Source organism: Aedes albopictus, chromosome 1, assembly GCF_035046485.1.
Source record: "Aedes albopictus strain Foshan chromosome 1, AalbF5, whole genome shotgun sequence".
Lineage (NCBI taxonomy): Eukaryota > Metazoa > Arthropoda > Insecta > Diptera > Culicidae > Aedes > Aedes albopictus.
In genome coordinates, this window is record NC_085136.1 from 37,550,591 (window position 1) to 37,562,387 (window position 11,797).

The 11,797-nt window shown below is 39.8% G+C and overlaps 1 protein-coding gene across 3 annotated transcripts in view; it reads right to left on the bottom strand.

The window, feature by feature from the left end:
- Positions 1 to 7,106, bottom strand: part of LOC109428574 (uncharacterized) — a 64,468-nt gene extending 57,362 nt beyond the window's left edge. Inside the window, exons 1-2 of one of the 3 annotated variants that reach the window (XM_062844380.1) lie at positions 6,992 to 7,091; positions 5,326 to 5,899 (exon numbers count right to left, since the gene is read on the bottom strand). The gene's annotated coding sequence lies outside the window, so the exon portion shown is untranslated. Of the gene's footprint in view, positions 1 to 5,325; positions 5,900 to 6,991 lie in introns of those variants that run through there. The other 2 variants (XM_062844383.1, XM_029856794.2) reach the window with 2 other exon arrangements.
- Between the last annotated feature and the right edge of the window lie 4,691 nt (positions 7,107 to 11,797).

Consider the following 11,797-nt stretch of genomic DNA (forward strand, 5'->3'; position numbering starts at 1 on the left):
TCCTCCGGGAATTCATTCAGGAATTTCTCCAGGGTTTCTACTAGGAATTCCTTCGGGGATTACTCACAGAATTCCTCCGATGATTCCTCCGGGAATTCCTTCAAGTATTCCTCCGGGAATTCCTTCAAGTATTCCTCCGGGAATTCCTCCGAGGATTCCTCCGAGCATTCCGCCGAGGATTCCTCCAAAAATTCTTCCAGGAATTCCTCCGAGAATTCTTCCAGGAATTCCTCCAGGGCTTCCTCCGGGAATTCCTCCAGGGATTCCTCCGGGAATTCCTCCAGGAATTCCTCCAGGAATTCCTCCAGGAATACCTTCGGGAATTCCTCCAGGAATACCTCCGGGAATTTCTCCAGGAATACCTCCGGGAATTCCTTCAAGGAATCCTCCGGGAATTCCTTCAAGAATTCCTCCGGAAATTCCGCCGAGAATTCCTCCGGGAATTCCTCCGAGGATTCCTCCGAGAATTTCTTCGGGAATTCCTCCGAGGATTCCTCCAGGAATTTCACTGAGGATTCCTCCGAGGATTCTTCCAGGAATTCCTCCGAGGACTCCTCCGGGAAATTTTCCAAGATTTTCTCCAGGAATTCTCCAGGAGTTTCTCCAGGAATTCCTCCGGGGGTTCATTCAGAATTTTATTCGGATGTTTCTTCAGGAAATTCCTCCGTGGGTTTTTTAGGAATTCCTCCGGGGATTCCTTCCGGCTATTCCCCGAGGATTGCTCCAGGCATTTCTCCAGGGAATCCTCACGGAAATTCCTCGGGGAATTCACCTGAGGAATTTTCGGATGAATTTCTAGGGGAATCTTCGAAGGAATTCTAGGAGGAATCTCCTAGATTCTTTGGGAGGAATCTCCTAAATTCTTTGGGAGTTATATTTTCTTTTGATTCTTCCAGCACTTCTCTCACCCGAACGCTGCGACGGGTACTCCTGGACATTTTCGCTTGTGATATTCGCAGATTTTATCTAACTGCAAGTGAATACAAAATTTGTTGCTTACCACTGGTGCGTTTCGTTCGAAACACGCAAATAAAAACAATACATCACTTTTGACATATTTGAAATAGCAATCGTTTCCCGCGCTACTATCGGGCGCCTAAATTTGTGCGCCCGATGTTTCCCGAAAGCCTCGCTGCTATTTTACTAGCCCGGTTAGTAGCCCCCGATAAGGTATAGCGCTATGATACTGCGCTATGTAATTTAGTTTAGTCGCGCACCGGTAAAGGTGCTCTAAATGTGCAGTTTTTGAGATCTCTAGTTGGTACGAGATGTCCCCACTCAATGCACTAAGGGCCAGAATCGCAATCTAGCGGAACTAAATTAATTACTCCTAAACGAAGCATTTCCGATACATAGTGTCTTCGACAAAGTTGTTTGACATCAGCAGGGGCATCTATTTCTTAGAATGTAGTAGTTCGCAACTCGTCCGCATAGGTGGCGCCACCATCTAACTTCTTTGTTTTACGTCCTAGAGACTTGGCATCTTCGGCAAAGTTGTTTATTTTGGCAAAATAAACAACTCTTTCTCAGACGTCAAAATTCCACAGCCTACTGTTTTTAAGTTATTTAAAAAATAAAAACTAATCAATGAAAAAACAGTTTTTTAAGCTAATTTTGACATTTTCACCAGAAACTATGAGAGGTTAAATTTTTTCCTAATGTATATGTGTCAAGCCAATCACATTGTACGGGAATATGTTGAATATTATAATTAAAAATTTAAAATAAAAATACAAATTCGAAAAAAACAGTGTGCATTTCAAGCCTCAATATCTCACAAAGCGCACAAAATCGCAACATCAAATTTTCAGCAAATACGAAGCAATACTAGGTGAACATGCTGCCAAAAATTTGGAGAGGTATTTTTTGGTGTTTTTGAGATAATAGCTTTTTAGTAACCGTATAAATATCAGTAATGTCAGCATGTAACTTTTTACTCTTACACATTAGAGAGTTTATGTCTTCGAAAAAGTTGTTCATTTTGACTAAATAAACAACTCTTTCCTAGACGTCAAAATTCCACGGCCTACTGTTTTCGAATTATTGCATATAAACTAGATTATATTAATAAAAAATAACAATAAAACACATTTTGATACAATACTATGAACTACTTTTATTATTTCACAGTAGGCTGTGGAATTTTGACGTCTGAGAAATAGTTGTTTATTTTGCCAATATAAACAACTTTGCCGAAGACGCCAAGTCTCTAGAACGTAAAACAAAGAAGTTAGATGGTGGCGCCACCTATGTGGACGAGTTGCGAATTACTACATTCTAAGAAATAGATGCCCCTGCTGATGTCAAACAACTTTGTCGAAGAGACTATGTGTCGGAAATGCTTCGTTTAGGAGTAATTGATTTAGTTCCGCTAGATTGCGATTCTGGCCCTTAGTGCAATGGCTTCTTTGTTGAATCAATAACGCTGCACAGTAGGCCTGGCCGCTTTAATGCTTGTAATTCATCTATGATGTACTGCAATCATTAATAATGACAAGAAAAATGATAGAAGTTGTCGATTCTATCATTTTCCAGGATTCTTTCAATGAATGGCTGTGTATGTGTAGACTAGACTAGACTAGACTAAATGTGCAGTTTTTGAGATCTCTATGGTAGATTCTCCCGAGACTTTTTTTCCGGTGCTCCTGGGATTCCTCTCAGAGTTTTTTTTCTGGATTTATCCTTGACTTTCTCCATTTTTTCCGGGGTTTCTTCAGGAATGCATTTTGAGATTTCTGCAGAGGCTATTGCTGATATTTCACATTGAGTTCTTTCTTCCCGCAATTTGTTTCAGAGGTTTAACCAGGCTTTTCCTCGTAGTTGTTTACAGGATTTCTAACAGTAATCATCCTGAGATTATTTTTCTGAGATATTCTCGAGATTACTCCCTGAGTTCTTCCCGGAATCCATACCGAAAATTGTCCAGAGATTCTGAGTGTCACTTTTGGAAAGTCTTCAATACTTGCTGCCGAAGTTCTTGCAGGGATTTTCTCGGAATACTTCCTGGGCTAACCTACAAAACTTATAGTTCGAATTTTCCGGCGAAATATGGAAAGGAATTCAGGTGAAATCTTGCAAGAAACTCCGTAAAGACCTATTGGAGAAATTCCGAGAGGAACTTCGGGAAAAAGCTGGGAGATTTGAAAAAAAAAAACCTTTGGGCACATAAAAAAATCTCTAAGAGAAACTCCAGGAGGAATTACGGGTGAAACCCCACGAGGAAATTCAGAAGAAATGCCGGAGAATTCTCAGGAAGCATACCGGGGAAACCTCTGAAAGAAATACCAGGCACTCCTGACCCGTGAAAAAATCTCGTAGAAATCCTGGGAAGAACTCTGCTAGAAATCCCAGGAACAACTTGTCGTGAATTCCGAAATCGAAATCGAATGCGAATTCCGGAATTTCCGCTGTTCAACACTCGCGATTAACACCGAAAGACAACACACACAACCGTTCGCATACAAATCCGTTTCAAAACTGATTCGGTTTGTTTGACGTCCGCTTTTCGATATTTTTTTACAGTGGAACTATTGATAAACAATCAAAAAACTATTGATTTACTAGTAAATATTTGTTCGTTGATTTTGAAAAATTTGGCTAATAACCTTCCTGCCCCTACTCGCATAACAGTCCCATTTGACTTTTCATCACTTTTAAGTTAATGTTATGAATAGTTATCATTTTTTATGTACTTCCAAAAACAACAATAAAAATGACGAATTTTTATGTCAATGTGTAAAAAAATACCAAGTTATGAGCATCCCATATCAAAAGTACCCGCATAACAGTCCCATCATGGATTTTTGTGTTACGTAACACCAAACTGAACAACTTTGTAGTGATTGTATTATTTTTTACAGTTATATATTCATGTGCAAAGCAATCTGTGAAAGTCTCGAAATGATCGAAATATTTTTCAAATTTTGGCGATTTCTCAAAGTTTTACATGGAAACAAGTTTTCAAACTTCAAATGCCGTTTTTTCAATTCCTACTTTTTGCAAATGGGACTGTTATGCGAGCGGGGGCAGTTTTGTTAAAGCACTTTTTTCGGAAACGCTTTTTTGGAATATAGGGTAATTGATCCGATCATGGAGGAGTTAAGCACTGGGCTCATGTTTAAACCACAATTGTGTCGCCCCAAGCAAACTTTTTACATGGATTGAATTGAAAATAATAAAATCCATCCTTAATCTACACGGGAAAACAATGAAATATTGCCACTTTGATGTTGTTATGAGCATTTTATTTGTTTTTATCTGAAAGAACATTGTGTTCCTAATGTTGCGGTATTTGTTCCTATTGTTGCGGTATCCCATTGAAATCATATGGGGTACCGCAACATTAGGAACACTACCACAACAATAGGAACACAGCAGCAAACACATTAAGGACAATATTTTTTTTAAACAGGTTTTTGGGCAAATCTTAAGCAAACAAATGGTGCAATTTCATAATTCAAGCACCATACATCTATTAAAAATACCTTTTGGTAACATTTCAGTCGAAAAAGTGCTCAATTGTCATTACCGCAACATTAGGTACTTTCACAACGATGGGAACAATTACCCTAGTCGTTCAAAGTCGTGGGAAGGAAACGGTTCATTATGCTCTTCAAGAGAATTTGAAAACAACAGGACCGGTATCTGCCAAATTTGACAGGTATTGGACCTGTTGTTTTCTAATTGTCAGTAGGACAAAAAGAAAACGTTTTCTTCATGACGTCATTGTGCATTGGAGTATAATATATATCAAGTATAGAGTATATATCTATCAAATCCGATACTTCATAATTCCTTCTTCTTCTTTATGGCTCTACGTCCGCACTAGAATCACAGAGAACAGACGTCTATCTTCGCTTTCTGCCTTGTGTAAAACTTTGTAACGGTCATATCGGAGTATGTGGTTATGCTCCCGTTGCGCGGCGCTAGCGTCCCATCCCTTACATTGTTGTGTTGTCATATTTGTTTCCAGTGCTCGCCGTTTTTGGCCGTTTGGCGCTCGTGTCGCTTTGTGGGCTAGTGTATTTTAACGATGAACACTGCCATCGTGGGGTCAAATCGACTTTATATTTGGGGCAGTCTCCGTTGGTGGCGTTGAGCTACACCTAAATCCTTTACACACGATTTTGACGTATTTTTGTTCGAGCTTAAACGGTCTGTTCTCTGTGCTAGAACTTGGCCTGCCTCGCTTCAACTTAGCATTGTTCCGCCTTCTCCGGACTGGCGATCCATAGCTTTAACCACTAGGCTAACTGGAGACCCTATTCCTTATAAAATGTTAATTTTATGCAATACAAATAAATACAATAAAACTTATTCACTCACCAGTTCGATAGTCGTAAAGATCGCTCCGTTACTCCCTGTAGTTGCCTCAGGTTCTGCAGTGTTGGTGCAAGCTTTGGTCTTTCCCACACACAGGCAAAGCTTCCAACCAGAGCATAGGTTTTCGTACTTTTATCAAAACTTTGTTTATATGCTGTTGTTATGGTTCACTATCATCGGGCAGACTTTCTACCACAGTTCGACCGCAACCTATCAACAGTGATCACTATGTATGTTGCTTCATGAATAATCACCACCAATATCACATGTCTACATGGCAACCTTCACGGTTTCATCGCACACCCCTTCGAACTACCGGAAATGGATTGCTTCACTACACAACAAACTTCTCACCGACGGACGTCGTCGTCCTGCTTCTAATGTTATTTTCTTCCGTTTTAATGGTGTGCGTTTTTCTCACTTTTATTGCTGGTTCACGGCAGTCAAAGCACTCTGGGGTGCACTGGAACCTCAATTTACGCTCACTTTATTTACAATAAAGTTTACGCCCCGTAGTTTACGCATTGTATTTGGGATTCACTCCCTCAAGTCACGCTTCTAGGACTTAAAAGGAAGTCTAGGTATTTTTGAACAATGAATTATAAACATGTATTCACAAATATAAAGCAAGAAATGAAATATAAATTTAAACATTCAATATATTGCGAATCTGAAAGTTTCTTATTGGGGTCCTACCAGCAATGTTGTTGAATTCAATGTTTCCCAATTTTAGGTGAGGGTCACCTGAATTTCTCATGAATTTAAAATACTAATTTTTGTTTAGTAACTAACATAACTGTTATGCTTCGTGTGTGTATTCCAACTACAGTAATGGTGTTACAATGCTTAGTGGTTTTCAATATGAGATCACGGGTTACGTTTATTCCTGAAGAACAAGAAAATGTGAGTACACTATGATTTTTATTTTATTGTGCTGCATAAACAGTTTAAGATTTACTTTATAGTTACTAAATATTTATCTATTTGAAAAAAAAAATAATAAATGTCAATGTTAAACTTGTCCTTTACAAAATGACACCTTTTCAATGCGCATATAAAGCTTCCTCGTTCTGGGCGTAAATTGAGATTCTAGTGTACAAAATTTTTCACAACATACCACGATGACGACGACGGGGGGGGGGCTGCTGTGCAAAAATATAACACACCTCACTCGGTCTCGTGCACGATAGGCCTACCTAGATTCAAAGCTGAATAAGACGAGCTAGCCACTTTCACTCATAGTTTGGGGGAGGATCTTCTTGATGTGCACTCTTTTCACTCGATTGATTGATTGATGATCGATTGCAGCTGTAGGTACAGTAGGCTCAGACGAATCAGCCTACTGAGGTTATCGATCGTTTTTTTCTTTATCAAAAATCCACTGTCTGTAGAAGAACCGTTCTGAAGATAAAAACTATTCGTGATAACTAAAACTCGCACCAATATGTGATATTGATATTATCGTCTGCTATGCTCACTAAAACACCCTATTTTTCACACGGTGATATCGAAGACAGGAAAACTACAACGTAATATCTTCGATTTTTCTAAAGGTTTCCCTCGGCGCTTTTCTTCGATCGTACACTTTTCGGGTCCCGTAGACGAACCAGCAGGGACTACGGAAGTCAATTTTTGCAATAATCTCGTATTCACCGTAGAAGATCTGTACCGTCAGCTGGACAGCAAAATAAGCACCCAATAGGGAATGAAAGCGAACTTTTTATCCATCCACCAGGAGCAGCAGAGGCTACAAACTTCCCATTGATGTCATCACACCGTTCGTATCGTTCTCCAACTGTGAAGTGTGAGCAAGCCAAGGTTCGATTCACGCAAAAACGGCTACGCTCAAAAATGTGTTCGGCCTGCACATTTTTAGTAAACATCCATGCCGCACATGACTGTGTTCGAAACACACATTTTTTAAAAATTGCTCGTACGCTCATATGAGCATGTATTTTGCAATAATTTCGACATGGCAACCTCACTGGGTTTATAAACCACCTTCAAATACCGAAAAATATTGATATTTTGCAAAAATGTGAGCGTGCGAGCAATTTAAAAAAATGTGTGTTTCCAACACAGTCCCTGTGCGGCATGGGCGCTACTCAAAAATGAGAGCTTTTATTTTAGAGAGTTCGAGCTGAGTTGAGCTAGCCGCGGGATTTCTCTCTCCTGACGCATGTGCATGCGACGCTAAAATAAAAGTACACAGCGATTAGCGAAAACATTAAACATATTTGGAGTTGGAGTTACGATCTAGTATTTAATAGAGGATTGTTCAAATATTCTGTAGTTCGCAAATCTCTCGCTCATGGCGCTCGCATCGTATTTGCTCCTGATTGACGTTCGCTCACTACCGCCATCTACTCAGTGGGTTTGCGAAACAAAGCGTAACGAATAGCGTGAGCGAATATGCTTTTGCGACGATGATTTTAATCGCACTTTGTTCAAGTGATACGTCTGTTTGTCTGTGACTCAACTTTATTGTTCCTACGATGTTTGCGGGAAAACATATTATCGAAAAAAATAAGAATCACTAATGCCTGGTTTAGACAGTGCAAGTGACTTGATTCAAGTCAATGGAAAATGCCCAATTGAATGCGAATTGAACGTGTAAACACCACCATTCATCTCACATGAGCAACTCACTTGACTTGAACGAAAGTTGAACATGTTGAACTTTTTCATTCAAGTCAAACGAAATCGTCTCACTTGCCCCGTCTAAACCCGCGATTCATGTGAGCTGAATTCAAGTCATCTGTCAGTGAGATGAATTCAATTCAGTTTACTTACGCTCCGCACGAGTTGAACAATGTAAACACATGCTGCAACTGAGATGCATTCAAGAGCATTCAAGTGAACACTCAAGTCATTTGCTCAGTCTAAACACATCATTCCATTGGATTGAACATCTTTGAGAAGTTAGCAAGTGAAATGTTCGTTTCAGTTGAACAATGTAAACCAGGCATAATCCATCCACCATATCAAAGTTAAGGGTCTTCTCTTCATTTGGTCACAGACAAATAGACGTAACACTTGGAACAAAATGCGATTAAAATCATCGTCGCAAAAGCATAATAACCCAATGCTAATTACGCTGTGTTTCGTAAAGTCACTGAGTAGATGGCGGTAGTGAGCAAACGTCAAACAGGAACAAAAACTATGCGAGCGCCATGCGCGAGGCATTTGCGAACTACAGAATTTTTGAATTATCTGTTAAAAAGGGAAACGATGGAAAGTGGGTTGAGTGATACGTCTGTTTGTCTGTGATTTGGTGTAAAGAAAGAAAATATACTCTATCGGGGTGTCACTACAGCATTTTTTTTCGTAATTTCTAGAACAAATATCTTAGAAATATCCATTTTTTGGTTTCAGTTTAAGAGCGTTGAAGCAAAGAATAAGAATATCAAGAAAGCCCACTCCGCTGATGCTCGGGGGGACACTACCGCAGCGCTATCTGCGGATGAAAGTTCAACTTTCATGCGGTGGTGTGCGTTACTGATTGTATGCGGATACCAAAACATACGCACACCACCTTCTCTTATGACAAATCACGCACACTGTTACATGGAGCTTCCACCTTGAAACGCTTGTCTTGTCGCTTGACGTTTACATAGAAAAAGACAAGAGAGGGCATTCTTTCTATTTTTATTCTTTGGTTGAAGAGAATTTAAGCGGTGTTGTGACGGGGGTTCAGAGACGTTTGAGGAGATCTCAGAAGCATCCAGCAGTGTTTTAAAGGCATTTCGAGGGGTTCCAGGGTATCGAAGATATCAAAGCAAGGAGTTTCACTTCGGGGCCTCTGGAGCCGACCTACTGAAGGAATATCATTTCAGGGCGTTTTAGGGGATCTTAACCCTAAAAGGGATACCTGGGGTCCATTGGACCCCAGGCGCCTTTTAGAGCTCGTCTTTGATGGAACACACTCAGCGAGGTGACGAAACTGAGGCCATGAAGGTATCCCTTTTAGGGTTAAGGAAGGTTTAGGTGATCTCAAGCAGGATGATTCAAAAATAATCAGTAAATTTTCAGGGGGTTTCTGGTGTGTTTCAGAAGGATTTCATGGGATTTCAGGGAGGCTCACGGGATCTCATGGGTATCTGCCGGGGTCTCAGAGGCGTGTCAGGGGATCAAGGGGGAATCCCGTGGCTCTCAGGGACGTCATAGTCCAGGGGATTTCAGGGGGTTTCTAGAGTTTTCAGGGTATTTCAAAGGGGTTCCAGGGGCGGTTCAGGTTTTCTAAGGGAATTCCAAGGGGTTCAATGGAGTGTTTCAGGGAGTCTCAGGGAAATCGCTGGAGAGTTTAGGATGGTATATGTAGAGGGTCTTAGGCAGGGATGGGATCATTCATATGCAAAGAGTTACATTCACTTGATACTATCTCAGTTCAGAAGCTTTCTATCAAAAAAAACTATGTATGGATGAATTGAACCTTGTAGATTTATATGAAAGTTCGCCGAATAGCATTAGGGTCGCACACGCATACCAAATACGTGAACGATCTGTGAAGGCAACTCTCCACGCGGTGAATGTAAATTACATTCACGCTGTCGAGAGTTGCGTTTGCAGCCTTCTGTTGACTTTATTATTGACGCTACGCTAGTACATTGTTCTACAAAGTTTCAGGTAAAACAAAAATGAAAAAGTGTTCCATACATTAGTTTTTGCTACGATGTTTCTGAAGTTATTCGCAAGTGAATGCAAATGATTGCAAATCTATGATTCCATACTTGGTCTTAGGCCTTAGGGTCCTATAACACAGGGGTTTTCAGATCATGCACCGCGGTGCACTTGGTGCACCGCGAAGTCTTGACAAGTGCACCGCGGCACTTCAAAAATTCTGCATTCACTTCAAAAGTCTTTACCTGCTGATGAAAAAACAAATGAATGAGAACAAGGGAAGCCCACGATTAAAACATTGGTGCTTCAGTGGACGAAGGATAAATTTCCTTGATTTAAGCCAAATTTAAAAAGGAATCCAGCAGAACCATACCTGGCATTCACGAAGAATGATGTATCAAATGACTGGGTGGAAATATCATAACGTTTTTTTTGTATTTTTCATGTATTTTCAAAGCACCAAACATACTAGAAGGAGTATACCTTGAGCATCTTCGCTAAAATTTCTCAAAAGCAATCCAGTCCAGGGTTGAGCTTCGTCTCCAGTCTACAGAATAGTCACTTATTCTGTAGCTTAGTTGGTTAAAGCGCTGGACTAGCGATACTGAGTCGTGGGTTCGAGTCTCAACAAAACAAGTGGTATTTTTTCACAAATTTATCTCTCAATTTGCCAATTAAACGAACTTTGTCTTCAATTGAAGCATTTTTACGTTTACTCTAGACACACTGGCCGACTGGCATGGCCGAAAATAATCAATGATAAGTTTACCCGGAATTCTTCTGAACCCGATTTTGTAACTTTTAACAAATCTTGTAAGAAATGTACCAATGTTTTGAAAATTTATCTCTCAAAAATCTTGCAGAGATTTTGCCAATCAATTCTCCAAAAATCGAGTAATGGCCTCGGAAAAACGTCGCTCAAAAACCATACTAGTCAGGGTTCAACGCAGGGCTTCTCCGATGTTCTCATTTAGAATGCGTCCAAAAACATATCACCAATGTTGCAGAAATTTCACACTGAATCTGCTCAACCCTCGCTCAGATTTCCAAAGGAATTTGCCCGAATATTTCCAATAATATCCCCAGCAAGAAAATTTTCGGTGAACAAATGTGTCACTCGTACTAAGCTCCAACAAGTAATGAAAACAAAAAGCGACAGCCTTTTTAGCAAATTTGAAATTGTATTATTTGACAATGCATTATGACCAGATGCACCGCGTAGAGATTTATTTACAAAAAGTGCACCGCGAGCCAAAGGGTCTGAAAACCCCTGCAACAGTTCCCCGAATTTCATTACCCCGAAAACCATCTTCCCGAAAGTAAATTGAGTTCTCCAAATTTTATCTCACGAAACCTATCACAAGCCTATTCATATACGGGAGAACGAAAGATGTTTACAAAGTTCTTACAGTTTTTTATACACGGTAAATTTGAACACAAATCACTACAACAGAGGCTTTTGGATTGGTCAATACCCTGAATGGTCCAGTACCCCGAATTCCAATGCCACGAATAACCCAATTCCCAGAAGAGATTTTTTTTTTTTTTTTTTTTTTTTTTTATTTATTTGGTAAATTCATGTAACATAAGGCTTGCAGCCTTTTAAATCGCTACAATTGGTAGAAATCGATTGACAAATATGCCTCCATACAATACAAAAATCTACAATTACATATACTCCAATATATACTAGAATTATACTGTTAAGAATTGTTTCAGGCTCCTTTTAAAGTTCACTATTGAAACACATGTTTTGATATTTAGTGGCAATTGGTTCCAAAAGACAATGCCTCTTGCGAACAGAGATTGACTATAATACGAAGAACTATGCTGTGGAATTAGAAGATTTCTATTT